Raw genomic sequence first — 16,752 nt, 5'->3', positions numbered from 1 at the left:
CGACTGTTTAATAGAACAATAAACAGTTCAATAAGCAATTACAATAATATTAGGTCACTTACATTTTAGGCTGAACCACAGCGCACCTCACGGAAAACAGCCGATTCATTCCTGAATAATTCCATGTTCCGAACGAATCGGTTGAGTCAATGATTCAGTAGCTCATACATAAACATCTGATGAATAAACAACTCATTGACTCACTCATAAAAAGCTCACTGCTGGCACCTACTGGCGGTTTAATTTAGTTAAAAAGTATCATTTCCAACATAACTTCTTGTTTGTACCAACCAATTTCATAACATTATTCAATGCACTTGTATTTTTTTCAGTGCAACTTATTTAATATGATAACGTAGAGATTTCAATAATCATATTAGTATAATTGAATTTATTGATTAAATGTAAGAATTTTAAATGAAAGATGACATATTAATGAGGTTGGGGGGAAATGCCCTCCATAAAGGTAAAAAATGCCCTTGGATTAAATTAAAAAATCATGCAGATTTATATGTCACAGCTGATAGAAAACTGATAAGAATATTGCTTCAGAATGAATCATATTTCCTGATCCGAATTGAGGCTAAAGCAAAAGGAGCCCCTACCAAGTATTGAGTACAGTTAATTAACATACCTTCCAGAAGGCCATTGGTGGGGTTTTGTTAAATATGAGCCAAAATCATCACAATTAAAAGAACCAAAGACTTACTTCAGTCTGTGTGCATTGAATTTATTTAATACACAGATTTCACATTTTGAGTTGAATAACTGAAATAAATGAACTTTTCCACGACATTTTAATTTATTGAGATGCACCTGTATGCAGTAGGGCAATCAAATGCAGCTTCCAAATAACAAATATAGCCAAGTAATATTTTTTTATATATTTGACACAATCACACCTGAGTGATTAGATCGTTCAGTGTACAGCATTAGCAGCTAAGTTCAAACCTGCGTTTGCTGGCTGGCGCTGAGCCAGAGACAGACGTGTTCGTACAATGCTTCATGATAACCAATCAGAAACGATTCTGTTGCGCTTATGAATGCAATGGCCAATCAGAGACGTGCAGAAGAGTCATCACTGAAACGCGGTGTTTTGTTCACTTGCTCTTTTTTTTTTTTTTTTTTTTTTTTTAATGCTTCAGTGATTTTAATGGGAATTTTTGCCTGAACTCTGGCTAGACTGAATGAAAATGTTCTTTGATAATGTAAATGTTCTTTACTCTCTGTAAAATGAAAGTGTTAAAGTAAGTGTGACGAGTGGGGCGGGCCGAGGGACGTGGGAGCGAGGCCGGTGGAGTGATTGGAGATGAGCTACACCTGTTCGACCCGCCGGTCTCGAGGCCCACGGAGGAGATGGAAGGATATAAAACTGGAGCGACGACAGTGAAGGACGAGAGAGGACCAGGCCTGGGCTTTATTTTAGGTTTTGGTTTAATTTGTGCGCATCAGTCGTCCGTGAGGGGCTGGTGCGCTGTTTTGTGTTTATTTTGAATTATTAAAGTTTCATTTTGATTGTCCGCCGGTTCCCGCCTCCTTCTTCCCGAAGATTACGAAGGTTTAATTTATTACAGTAAGTAACTTACAATATAGTTATTAAAATTTACATTAAATGCAAATTCAATTGTATTAAAAATATTTTATGGCATGACACCCATATACGGCGGTGCTATTGTACACACTAAAAAATAATGGTTCTTCAGCGGTTCTTCAGGGGTTCTTTGTGGTGGATATGGTGCTATATAGCACCACTACCATTTAAAGAACCCGTCAAGCCCAGTTTGGTTCTTCAGCGGTTCTTTGCGGTGGATATGGTGCTATATGGCACCACTGCCATGCAAATAACCTGTTAAGCCCCTAATTCTTAGTGATATTAGTTCTCTAATCAGTGGCGCCCCCAGAAAATGTTAACAGGGGTGGCCAAATGAGGCCACAGTAAATTTTGGGGGTGGCACATTAAAATAAAGAAAAAAAAACTAAGGGTTTGCAATATAGACAAAAAGTTATATCTCTGTGAGTTCTAGGATTTTATCGATAACGATAATTACACTATTTTGATGAGTGTTATTGTGCTGATATCTTATTTTTAATTGTGCAGACACCTGAGTTTTTTTTTTTACCTTTACACCATTGTTTCTAAAAGTGTGCACCATATTTTAGGTCAAATACTTGCATTTGGGCTGTTACCAAGCAAATGCAATCAGTATCAACAAAATTGATCTTTGCAATGTAGATAAAACAGAAGCTGCATCTGAAGTGCCATTTAGATGTTTTTACACACTGTTTAATGCAGCTCCGTGGAACATGGAATACTTTAACCTGCAGTTACAAATGAACAAATAATGTTTTGATATTTTAAAGATAAAACATTGAAAACTGATGTTTGAAATTATTTAAAAAATGAAAAGGTTCCATTAAATGTGAAATTAAAACCGCCAATAGGTGGCAGCGAGTCACTGTTAATAAGTGAGTCATTGCGATTGAACCGAATCATTTAAACTGTTCATTCATTCAGGAACGAAACACTTTAATGTTGCTCAGACAGGGTTTGCCCTGACCGATTTGCTGCCCTAGGAAAGATTTTACCTGGCGCCCCATGCATCACAACCCATTTCACCCTGTCATTGTGTTCATGATTTAGCATATATATATATATATATATATATATATATATATATATATATATACACACACACACACACACACACACACATTACAGCAGAACTGTTTCCAACACTCATAATAAATCATCATATTAGAATGATTTCTAAAGGATCATGTGATAGACCGGATGTCACATGTGACACTGAAGAATGGAGTAATGATGCTGAAAATTCAGCTTTGCATCACAGAAATAAATGATACTTTAAAGTATAATAAATTGAAAACAAATTATTTTAAATTGTAATAATATTTCACAATATTACATTTTTTCTGTATTTTTGATCAAATAAATGCAGGCTTGATGAGCAGAAGAAACTTCTTTCAAAAACATTAAAAATAGTAATGTTTCCAAACTTTTGGCTTGTACTGTATCCCCTGCACAACTGTAGAGTAAAACATTAATAAAAAAGTGATAATAAAAAATGCGTCTTAAAACTGACATGATTGTACAAAATCACAGTCTGGGGACTCAGAACAACTGCTAACATTAAGTTTAAGGTAAAAATAACTGCCATGAAATTATAGTATCTTACTCCTATGCAATAAATTGTTCTTTCACTACATCTCTTTACCTCTGTCTTTATCCTCTTCTCTTCTTTTTGGCACTGTATCTATCGCAGACCATGCTCATTTATAATGTGTCATGTAAATTCGGCCTTCCGTCACAATCAGGAAACTTTCACCGTGTCTAGAACTGGCGCGAGCTGCCAGGCCCGTTTCTACGAGCTGTGTGTTAACAAAAGCAGTGCTGTCTACATTGGATGCGGCGTCGGGCACGCTAACAACAAATTACCAACAACTGATCGCGCGCGCTCTGTTTCTGACGCACTTCAAGCACTCGATGGATAGGGGAAGATTGAATAGCCAGAACTATGGACATCTACAAAGATTTAAACTCCTCCTCTGTATTTTGATAAAACAAGTAGGCTATACCTCTTTCTGTTTCTATTTTGTTTTATTTTTTTTTCCTTTCTTTTAAGTAATACATAATGAGTATTATATGTGAGTGTGAAATATTTGTTTATATTGTATTATTACATGTACAATGTTGGAGAAAAAAAAAAAAAAAAAAAAGAGTCCATGCACTTAGCTTTGGGACACAGCAAGTGACAGGCATCTGATGGACAACCATGCAGGTGCTCTTATTGTAGCCTATTTCAACAAATTTTGCTTTGCCTAAGTAATAATGTCTACAATACTGTACATAAATAAAGGCTGATCAATCACTGTTGATTTTTCCACAAAAAAAAAAAAAAAAAAAAAAAAAAGATTGAATAGCCGGACTTTTTTTTTTTTTTTTGCTTTATTTGGTAGTATTTCGAATTAATGGTTTTTAAATAGTAGCCTATTATAAAAAAATATATATGTAAAAAAAAAAAAAAAATTCACTGGTTCACTCATTCTGGCGCCCCTATGGATGAATGGCGCCCTTAGCATTTGCCTATACCGACTATGCCGCGGGCCGGCCCTGTGCTCAGAGACGCAAAACTGTGGCTGCAGCAGGTGCTGCACCTTTTTTTTCACTTCTTAAACTATTGTGAATTTTCATTTTGCATTTAAATTAATAGGACCCACTGTAAATAATCCTAGGGGTGGCCGCAGGCGTGGCCAGAGTTTATACAGGGGTGGCCGTGGCCACCCCTTGGGGGCGCCCCTGTCTCTAATATCCTAAGTGTCTTAGCTTTAGTTGGTGATATTAGAAAAATGACATTAAAATACTGTGATTTTCCTGAACAAAAGGCACATATCCAATCAAGGCCTCCACACAAGACTTTTTGACCACAGAAATTTTTAGATATATACCGAAATTATGTCACAAACTTCAATAAAAACGTATATTCATATTCATCAATTGCTCTTTGTTATTTGTGTAGGTATATAGACCTCAAATAATTAGCCTAAAACGAGTGAGGAGAGAAGTTATGTTTAAAAACGTGTTTCAATTTCTACTTACAAAATGTGAAAATGTGTCAAGAATTTCTTAAGTTCAATAAAATAAATAATAAAAACATGATATATATATATATATCATTTTTTTATTATGCGAGTATGCGCCGAATAGTGTGCACTGTGCAGTTCAGGTGCACGTGAGCGAGGGCGAGCGCCGGCCGCATTTCTTATGGCGCTCGCTTTGTGTCATTCGGCGACGAGACTGACAAGCACGACAGATAACACACGTGTATACGTGCGTGTACGTCTCCATTTGTTTTATATGGAGACGTACACGCAAATATCACGTCACGTAGACACGTCAATAACGTGTAGCTGTTGATTTTTACAGACGTGACGGCTATGGCGCTCGCTTTGTGTCATTTCTTTCCTAACCAAGCTTAAAGACGTGATAACGTGCGTGTGGAGAACGTCTGCCCGTCTGAACGTCTGCCCGTCTGAACGTCTGCCCGTCTGAACGTCTGCGCGTCTGTACGTCTGCCCGTCTGAACGTCTGCACGTCTGAACGTCTGCCCGTCTGAACGTCTGCCCGTCTGAACGTCTGTGCGTCTGTACGTCTGCCCGTCTGAACGTCTGCCCGTTTGAACGCAAAACGTGCCTTGGCTAATTTAAAAATAGCGCACATACTTTTATGCAGCTACTTGTTGGATTAATAAATGACTGACTAACTAACTGTATTTTTATATGTACATTTCTGAAATGCATTTTCTGTAAAGCTGTTTTGAAACTATATGTTTTGTGAAAAGCGCTGTAGCCAACAACTAAATTTGAATTGAATTGAATTGAATTGAATTGAATTGAATTGAATTGAATTGAATTGAATTGAATGGACTTGTCTTATTTGAGACACTGTTCGAACAGTGTGGGCTAGAAGATTTGATCATTTAAGCTATTATTAAATTAGATGAAGTAATTTCCAGCAGAGAAAATCACATTAATAGCTATTTAACATAGACCTAGCTTTTAACATCCTTGAAGAATATTAAGAAAATACTATTTAGGTTTGAATACATAAAAAAAGAAAAATCTAATCTCAACAGATAAAGTCTTTGAATGTATTTTGGAATATATTATGCACGATCATGCATGGGAATATGAAATAGGCTATAAGCTACAATAATAATAATAAAAAAGCTCCATAGTAGAGTGGATGCATTACTTAATTATATTCTTAAATTCGATGTTATAAAAAAATCGTACTATGAACTTCTAGCAAGCTCATTTAAACCGAGTTGTAAATGCCGAAATGAACGGAGGCTAAATAAATATTAAACTACTAAATATCAATATAATTGCCAGTAGATGGCGCCAAGGCCCTGTTCTATTGAGATTACTGGTTGATGTTCAACCTATTCTTTCAAAAACACAAATATATTTTAACATCCACACAACTAGCCTACTCTGTTTAGACAATTGCAGTTGTTCTGCTGTGGTGCTGTTTGGAACTGTATTTTCATTGACTAGCCTATTGTGTGAAATGCCAGTCATTAATATATTGTTTATTTACAGGCTTTCTGGTTTTCTAAAAACTGCTCATAACAGAAACATTCAAACAAATATTTACAAATTTGTGTTTTACTTGGTATTTTTTTATATCCTTGGTATGTTGGCAATTCATTTTCATTATATATATATATATATATTTCTGTTACTCAGAAGTGAAACATGTGAATTTAAAGTGGCTGCGTTATAAATAGAAATATGGGTATAGTCTAAATGTATGTGCTGTTGTTGGTTGTCCCATGACATGCTACATTTTAACGTTTTAATGACAGTGTCTTGGCTATAAATTTTACATTTCACTAATTAAGGGGAATGTAAAGCATTAAATCAACTAGGTCTCTGAAATAGCTCATGAAGCTTCATTTGACAAGCATATTGACAGAGCACAACTCAATGTCACACATTTAGATAATGGAAGAACAACACAGAAACAAACAGGGTCAACAGTCGAAGAAGAGGAGTAATGATGTGTGGTGGAAGAAGGGTACGGAGGCAAAACAGTGGAAGAGGTCAAGATTGTGGACATGTTTCTAATGAAATAAGGACACTATTGCAGACAATGTTATCAGTCATGACCTTACAATGACGGGGTGTCAAAAGGTAAAGGCGAATGTTAGGAGAACAACTGTGTCTTCAATCATTCAAAAGTTTGTAGACAGAACAGGTGTGTAATCAGACATTGTTTTCTGTACTGTAATACTGTATACGTACTCCACTTGCATTACATAATACAGCAAATATACTTTATAGAGACAATGTAACACACACACACACACACAAACACACACACACATATACAGAGTGTGTGTGTATGTATGTGTATATATATATATATAATATATGAATGAAGAGTTCAGATACAAAAGCCATCTGAATTTTTTTTCTAGAACGATCATTTTTATCAAGCTCATATGTTTAAGTTCAGTGATTTCACTTAAATGATAATTAATAGGTAATTTTCATTGCCATTTAAGTGAATTTCCTGAACTTAAACATACGAGCTTGATAAAAATTATCATTCTAGAAGAACATTTCAGATGGCTTTTGTATCTGAACTACACACACACACACACACACACACACACACACACACATATATATATATATATATATATACACACACACACACACATGTCATTGTGATATAAAGAATATAAATGTAAATCGTAGCCATAGGTTAAATCTGAAAATAGTGAACACTGTTATATTGACAGCATGACTAATCATTTTGACTCTTGTTTGTGAACAATGACACAAGGACTATTCATTCTGATGGCACTATATGTTCATTGACATAAATACATGACTTTTGAGAGATGAACTAAAGATTTTGAGCAGGTTACAGGCTTTTGCAGGTAATCCATTGTGTGGTGTTACTATGAATTATTTTGAGAAAAGCATTTACTGGTTTGCTAATCTTAAGGATTATTCAAGAAATCTACCAAAGTGACTGAGAGAAACTGTAAAAGGACATTCAGGGCAAACAGCAGGCTATGTGCAAGGGGATTTAGTAAATGTAACATCTCAGAATCCACATCCTTTTTGATCATGGAGCAACATTCCAAGAAGATTTGAGGAATATACAGTTAATAGCAATTTCAGACTATAACCATGGGAGCCTAAGCTCCAAGTCAATAAACAAACCACAGACAACAGCCATCACATCTTTATTATTTTTTTAACACATAGAATTGTCTTTCAAATGACTTGATAACTTGTATGTTTATCTGTGCTGACAGGTAAATTCCAGTTTAGATCTTCTGGGGAATTTTGTGCAATTCCTTAGTTGGAGTGTTAATATTTGAAACTATTTGTAAAACATGAAAACGTAATGCGGGATCGATAAATAAATAATTAGATTTTTAATACCTGGGGTCTGTTTCAGAAAGAAGGTTAAGTGAAAACTCTTGAGTATGTTAACCCTGAAATGAGTGAAACGTTTTTTTTTTTGTTTGTTTCCTGGACACCTGTGAGATCCATCAAAGAGGAGATTCACTCGAGTGCATGTCAGTGGTGGAGAAATCGATTTAAATGAGGCTAATCTGATTCACTTGATAACATCTTGCTGTGACCTCTGAAAGTAACCTAATTACTAAAAATTGCATAAAATCCTGTGTTTGTTCTGATCTACCGATCTTGATGGAAATTTAAAGAAGCCAAGTGAATGACAACTTTATTAGCCAAGTAGGCCTAAGCATTCTTTTTTAAACAATATTTTGTATCTATTCTGTGTCTTAAGTAGCCTACAATAAAACATTAGCCAATATAGTCTATAGCTTAGTAAAATTACTATGGTAAATCGATAAAAAAAGAAAAGATTAAAGTTAGCATTTAATATTTATTTAATATGGCCGAATCATTCTCCTAAATCTTACAGTACTTGCATTGCACATTGTACTTGTCTTGCATGCCAAATATTGACATAACTCTTCTGTTGATTTTACAATTACTTTTTACATGTGTTATATAACCCTACATGTTTGCATCTGAGAACATATGTACTTCTTATTGAAAGATTGAAAGAAGGACTGGAGACGTTAGGGGTCCTAAATGCCTTAGAGGGGCACTCATCAATTCTGGAGGAGCTGTTTTGTGGTGGAGCACCCACCTTGTCGGCTGCCACTTTACTGGACCTCTTCAAAATTGAGTACTCTCAAAGAGGAAGCAGTAGGAGGGCTTTGGAGGAGGTCGCAATTGGCTACTGGCGGGACTGGGTAATTCAAGTTGAAGGTGAGTTCATATAATTATACATTTGCTATATTATCTTGTTATTGAATATATTTGCAAGTTGTGCTATAGGAATGTGACTAAGTGTAAATATGAATATGAATAATGCATTCTACAGAGCAAATTATATAAAATGTAATTGCAGTGAACGGGAAAGACATTGAAATACTTCATTTTTTTTATTTTATTTTTTTCTCATATTTTACCTATCATGTAGGCGCTCTGTAGAATGCTTAATTGTCTTTTCTGAACATGGTATTTGAGCTTCAGGCTTCTACTATTAAGTCAGTGAACTTGTATTAAGGATTGCTCTAACACCTTTTAATTGAAAGTATCTATTGATACAAATCCAACTATAACGGGAAACCGGACTCTGAGACAGGGTCATTCATTGCAGAGAGTGAAGATGACAGCAAGCAGGCATGTAATGCATGTATTGTTATGGAGATGTTTGTAGATTCTACAAGCATGTACATGTATATGCTAACTTGGTATTTGTCAATGGATTGTACTAGATGACATGTTTAATTGTCTATATGGTCAAATGTGTAAATGTGTCAAATGTCAGGTTACAACTGTAGTTGTTAATGAGTAAAATGTTTAGCAATCTGTTTTTTTGGTTTGTTTTTTAAGATTGTTTCTTTGGTTTGTATGTTACAGATGGAGATGCAGCAGTGGAGGTAGAAGGTGGAGGGACCCTTGATATCACCCTGGAAGATGTGCTTGTGTTTGCTTCTGGGGCATCTGCCATACCTGCATTTGGATTTCAAGAGAATCCTGCCATTACTTTTCTTCATGAGGAACTGAATGGCAAACGGCGGATGTTCCCAGAAGCAAACACTTGTGCCATCATCTTGAAGTTGCCCATTGGGCATACATATGAAGACTTTTGTCATTTTATGACAACTGGAATCATTCAGTCACCAGTATTTGGGGTAGCCTAAAACTTGGGGTAACTCCTGCATGGCTGTTCACTCCCCAGCTGTCCTGTTGTTGTTGTTGTTGTTGTTGTTGTTTTTACGTTGTTTATACTATGTATTGTGTATTGTTTGCTTGTGTTAAAGTAATAATCATATAAATAATACTTTGTATGCCCTAAACCTTGACTGTCTTTTATTCTTTATACCTTATTTATTTTAGTATGACATGATAAAAATAATTCATTACATTTATATAGCGCTTTTCTAGGAACTCAAATCGCTTTTACATATGGAAGGGGGGGAATCACCTCCACCACCAATGTGCAGGTCATTGGTTTTTAATGACCACTGAGAGTCAGGACCTCAGTTTAACGTCTCATCCGAAGGACGGTGCTCTTTGACAGTATAGTGTCCCCGTCACTACACTGAGGCATTAGGACCCACACAGACCACAGGGTGAGCGCCCCCTACTGGCCTCACTAACACCTCTTCCAGCAGTGACCTAGTTTTCCCAGGAGTCTCTCATCCAGGTACTAACCAGACTCAACCCTGCTGAGCTTCAGTGGGCAACCAGTCTTAGGCTACAGGGTGATATGGCTGCTTTTGGATATTGGATAATATTGGTTAATCATATAAGTAATATAAACATGATTATGCCATAGCATTTAGTCAGTTTTATACAATATAACTGCAGTATTGACTACTAATTTGACTTTTAATTGATGTCAATCTGCTCTTACAAGAATTCCAGTGATGACAATACAGATTGTGCAAATGGAGCAATATGGAATGAAAAACATGTACTTCAATAACTGCAAAATTGTTAAGAAAATGCTTTTTACTGTTATTCTTATTTATGTAACAAACTTTATTTCCCATGATTTAAAGATTTAGTGTTGCATTTATGATTATTGTGTGTGCTTAAGAGCAGGGTAAAGGTATGGGTATCTCGTGTATCAATAAGTAGACAGGAATAGGACCAGCATGCAGACAATACCACAGAATAAATCAGTCATACTCTGACCATTTAAGTCTATTATTCTGTTATTAAAAGATGCTACAAATGACATTACAAACGCTTCGTTTTGACATAAAAATAAATTAAAAAAATCATTCAGTCATACATTTCACTCATTAATTATCTTGTGTTAGTGGAATATAACTTTTCCAAAGACGCAGAACCCCCATACAATACAAATCTGTAAGACATTTAAAGCACTGAAAATATTTTAGAAAAGCAAATGTATACTATATCGAACATTGCTCCTTTATGAAATTGTTAATGCACTGAGCCCTTAATGTACAGGAATAAATGACCCAAAACTTACTGAAACTTCCTTACAAATAGATCAAGGAGTGGACATGGCTAATGAGCAGATAAGTGTCCCTCTGCTGCCACCTACTGACTTTAGTGGTCATTTACTGTCATTTTTGTTTTAACTGTTTGTTTTTCCTGCAGGTGAAAACAAGATGCATCCGTTTAAGCCTGTTACAGTTTATTTATCAGGGCTCTTAACATAGTAGTAAAAAATGTGCAGTATGACTAGGCTCAATTTAATAGAGTGCTAGGCTTTATATTTAGTGTAGCTCTATTAAATAGTATTTATGTTAAACGATTTTAAATTGAATGATTGATAATTTATTTTAGTTTAAAATCCAATACGTTTCTGAATGGTTAATTAAAACTAAATGCAGCATCTATGAATGAACTTGAGGCATGCAGACCGGCTACGGCAGGGCTTTAACAAATCTTAAACAAACAAATAATGATATGACCCACTTTTTCTGAATTTTACTAGCCCACTTTATTTGTCTCTCATAAGATCATATATACATGACAATAGACTTGTATATCATTGGGATACCAAATGTATGTAGCCTACTTAACATTCAGCATTATAAAAATAAATAAATCCAATGTAGTTCTAAGTAAACTGCCAAAATAAGATTATCTAGAATGTCTATAACAGTAAAAGTATGAGAAAATAAGGAAAATTAGGCGGGCAGACGTACAGACGGGCAGACGTACAAATGGGCAGACGTCCAGACGGGCAGACGTTAAGACGGGCAGACGTACAGACGTTAAGACGTACAGACGTAATCCACACGTTAACTTCTAACGTGACGCCGCCGTCACGTCTGTAAAAATCAACAGCTACACGTTATTGACGTGTCTACGTGACGTGATATTTGCGTGTACGTCTCCATATAAAACAAATGGAGACGTACACGCACGTATACACGTGTGTTATCTGTCGTGCTTGTCAGTCTCGTCGCCGAATGACACAAAGCGAGCGCCATAGACGGCGGCGTCACGTTAGAAGTTAACGTGTGGATTACGTCTGTACGTCTTAACGTCTGTACGTCTGCCTGTCTTAACGTCTGCCCGTCTGCACGTCTGCCCGTCTGTACGTCTGCCCGTCTGTACGTCTGCACGTCTTAACGTCTGCCCGCCTAATTTTCCTTATTTTCTCATACTTTTACTGTTATAGACATTCTAGATAATCTTATTTTGGCAGTTTACTTAGAACTACATTGGATTTATTTATTTTTATAATGCTGAATGTTAAGTAGGCTACATACATTTGGTATCCCAATGATATACAAGTCTATTGTCATGTATATACGATCTTATGAGAGACAAATAAAATGGGCTAGTAAAATTCAGAAAAAGTGGGTCATATCATTATTTGTTTGTTTAAGATTTGTTAAAGCCCTGCAGTAGCCGGTCTGCATGCCTCAAGTTCATTCATAGATGCTGCATTTAGTTTTAATTAACCATTCAGAAACGTATTGGATTTTAAACTAAAATAAATTATCAATCATTCAATTTAAAATCGTTTAACATAAATACTATTTAATAGAGCTACACTAAATATAAAGCCTAGCACTCTATTAAATTGAGCCTAGTCATACTGCACATTTTTTACTACTATGTTAAGAGCCCTGATAAATAAACTGTAACAGGCTTAAACGGATGCATCTTGTTTTCACCTGCAGGAAAAACAAACAGTTAAAACAAAAATGACAGTAAATGACCACTAAAGTCAGTAGGTGGCAGCAGAGGGACACTTATCTGCTCATTAGCCATGTCCACTCCTTGATCTATTTGTAAGGAAGTTTCAGTAAGTTTTGGGTCATTTATTCCTGTACATTAAGGGCTCAGTGCATTAACAATTTCATAAAGGAGCAATGTTCGATATAGTATACATTTGCTTTTCTAAAATATTTTCAGTGCTTTAAATGTCTTACAGATTTGTATTGTATGGGGGTTCTGCGTCTTTGGAAAAGTTATATTCCACTAACACAAGATAATTAATGAGTGAAATGTATGACTGAATGATTTTTTAAATTTATTTTTATGTCAAAACGAAGCGTTTGTAATGTCATTTGTAGCATCTTTTAATAACAGAATAATAGACTTAAATGGTCAGAGTATGACTGATTTATTCTGTGGTATTGTCTGCATGCTGGTCCTATTCCTGTCTACTTATTGATACACGAGATACCCATACCTTTACCCTGCTCTTAAGCACACACAATAATCATAAATGCAACACTAAATCTTTAAATCATGGGAAATAAAGTTTGTTACATAAATAAGAATAACAGTAAAAAGCATTTTCTTAACAATTTTGCAGTTATTGAAGTACATGTTTTTCATTCCATATTGCTCCATTTGCACAATCTATATTGTCATCACTGGAATTCTTGTAAGAGCAGATTGACATCAATTAAAAGTCAAATTAGTAGTCAACACTGCAGTTATATTGTATAAAACTGACTAAATGCTATGGCATAATCATGTTTATATTACTTATATGATTAACCAATATTATCCAATATCCAAAAGCAGCCATATCACCCTGTAGCCTAAGACTGGTTGCCCACTGAAGCTCAGCAGGGTTGAGTCTGGTTAGTACCTGGATGAGAGACTCCTGGGAAAACTAGGTCACTGCTGGAAGAGGTGTTAGTGAGGCCAGTAGGGGGCGCTCACCCTGTGGTCTGTGTGGGTCCTAATGCCTCAGTGTAGTGACGGGGACACTATACTGTCAAAGAGCACCGTCCTTCGGATGAGACGTTAAACTGAGGTCCTGACTCTCTGTGGTCATTAAAAACCAATGACCTGCACATTGGTGGTGGAGGTGATTCCCCCCCTTCCATATGTAAAAGCGATTTGAGTTCCTAGAAAAGCGCTATATAAATGTAATGAATTATTTTTATCATGTCATACTAAAATAAATAAGGTATAAAGAATAAAAGACAGTCAAGGTTTAGGGCATACAAAGTAATATTTATATGATTATTACTTTAACACAAGCAAACAATACACAATACATAGTATAAACAACGTAAAAACAACAACAACAACAGGACAGCTGGGGAGTGAACAGCCATGCAGGAGTTACCCCAAGTTTTAGGCTACCCCAAATACTGGTGACTGAATGATTCCAGTGGTCATAAAATGACAAAAGTCTTCATATGTATGCCCAATGGGCAACTTCAAGATGATGGCACAAGTGTTTGCTTCTGGGAACATCCGCCGTTTGCCATTCAGTTCCTCATGAAGAAAAGTAATGGCAGGATTCTCTTGAAATCCAAATGCAGGTATGGCAGATGCCCCAGAAGCAAACACAAGCACATCTTCCAGGGTGATATCAAGCGTCCCTCCACCTTCTACCTCCACTGCTGCATCTCCATCTGTAACATACAAACCAAAGAAACAATCTTAAAAAACAAACCAAAAAACAGATTGCTAAACATTTTACTCATTAACAACTACAGTTGTAACCTGACATTTGACACATTTACACATTTGACCATATAGACAATTAAACATGTCATCTAGTACAATCCATTGACAAATACCAAGTTAGCATATACATGTACATGCTTGTAGAATCTACAAACATCTCCATAACAATACATGCATTACATGCCTGCTTGCTGTCATCTTCACTCTCTGCAATGAATGACCCTGTCTCAGAGTCCGGTTTCCCGTTATAGTTGGATTTGTATCAATAGATACTTTCAATTAAAAGGTGTTAGAGCAATCCTTAATACAAGTTCACTGACTTAATAGTAGAAGCCTGAAGCTCAAATACCATGTTCAGAAAAGACAATTAAGCATTCTACAGAGCGCCTACATGATAGGTAAAATATGAGAAAAAAATAAAATAAAAAAAATGAAGTATTTCAATGTCTTTCCCGTTCACTGCAATTACATTTTATATAATTTGCTCTGTAGAATGCATTATTCATATTCATATTTACACTTAGTCACATTCCTATAGCACAACTTGCAAATATATTCAATAACAAAATAATTAATAAACCTCCACATTTTCCCCACCTTTATCACTTCTCACTCTGTGAGGTAGACCAAGTTCATGGATGGCTCCAAGAAAGCAGTCTAGAACAGTAGCCGCCCTATTGTTGTTATTGCCCCTTAGGTACATGATCTTCCTACTGAAGCCGTCAATGCCACCATGGACAACAATTCTCCACCTAACAGGCACAGACACAAGAAAACTACATTAATTAAGGGCCAATGTTATGTACACATTCAGTGTTTGATGACAATGCTTACCGAACAAGTTTGTGGTTGCCATCAATGTGCCACAAAGACAAAGGACCTGGCACAGAATATGGCCGCCTTTGTGTAATCTGTAGGTCCAGGCCACGCAACACTGTCCCCACAGGATCAACTTGCCTCATTGTCTCCATTATCCGATTACGAGTAACCCTTGAAACATTCAGAATAAGGTAATTATAAATGCTACACACGAAAATTCATTTATAGGGGAATAATTCTAAAAAGGGGTCTATAAATAAAATAGAAATCAAGTACTTAAACGCTGTTTAAAAAAAAATAAAAATAATAATAATAATAATAATTGTACTTATTATCCTAATCAAACAAATTATTAACAATAAGTAACATAACATCTTGTCTTCTTGTTAACAACATAACATCGGCAAGGGGTGGGACTATTAACTGTCCAATGGCATTCTAATCTGCAACTATTTATTTCACGTAGGTCTCCGCGGAGCTGTAATGAGTTGTTCCAAATGATGGGCGTTTTCTCAATATTGCTACTTGATTTGCTCGTGCGTTTTATTTTTTATGTGTGGGCAGGGACATCGTTATTGATTGGCTTGTTCGTTTTGAACCGGCGCTGCACAGACCGATCGGTTAATGACATCAAAGTACCTTGAGAGCGAATAGAGAGCAGACGGCTTGTATGCTTTTGAATCGCTCTCACGGTAATTTGATGTCATTCACCGATCGGCCTGTGTAAGCGCCGGTTCAAGTCGAACAAGCCTATGATTAGAAACACCCACCGGTTTAAAAAACACTCCAAAATTGAGAAACGCATTAGGACATTCATAAGTAATAAAAGACAATCACAACTTATGTTTCATGCCGACCATTACATCGGATTATCTACAAATATACAAACAATATCATATAATAAAACGTGCAAAATTGTTCATTTTTCAAATGTAGCCTACGTTCCCTTTCATAGGTCACTTCGATGCTGCGGTGACGTCACCACGTATGGGAACACCTTCGGTGTGACGAATGTCTGAAGCCCTATACCATGCCGCCAATCTTATTGGCCAAATAGCGCGTGGCACCGCCCAGCATGCGTAAGAATATATATACCTGGTGCCGCGCGCCATTTACCTCAGATTTCATTCCTTCAGTACGAAGCGAATCTTCTGTGCCCTATTATCTCGCGTTCTCAGCGATCATCTACGAGCAGTATACTCCTCTCCGCGGACGCGATGAGTCAACGAAAGGTAGGAGCCGTATGATGGGTTATCACGAGGAGGCACTTATGAGAGGTTCGTTGCAGCCTCTCTACAGGTTCTCTCCTTGATAGCCTATGGCTACAGTAAAATATGCATACACTTCCCCTGTGCACTAACGCCATTAGGAAGTATCCGCGCTCTGGAGTGTATTTCTTAAGTCGCCTCGCGT

The 16,752-nt window shown here is 36.3% G+C and overlaps 1 long non-coding RNA gene across 2 annotated transcripts in view; it reads left to right on the top strand.

The window, feature by feature from the left end:
• LOC132155939 (uncharacterized) overlaps positions 1 to 16,752 on the top strand; it is a 316,158-nt gene that overhangs the window by 61,292 nt on the left and 238,114 nt on the right. The gene's annotated exons all lie outside the window — the stretch shown is intronic.

The sequence above is a fragment of the Carassius carassius genome, chromosome 13 (genome assembly GCF_963082965.1).
Source record: "Carassius carassius chromosome 13, fCarCar2.1, whole genome shotgun sequence".
Taxonomy (NCBI): domain Eukaryota; kingdom Metazoa; phylum Chordata; class Actinopteri; order Cypriniformes; family Cyprinidae; genus Carassius; species Carassius carassius.
The sequence above is the reverse complement of the archived record's forward strand: the minus strand, read 5'-3'. Positions and strand labels throughout refer to the sequence as shown.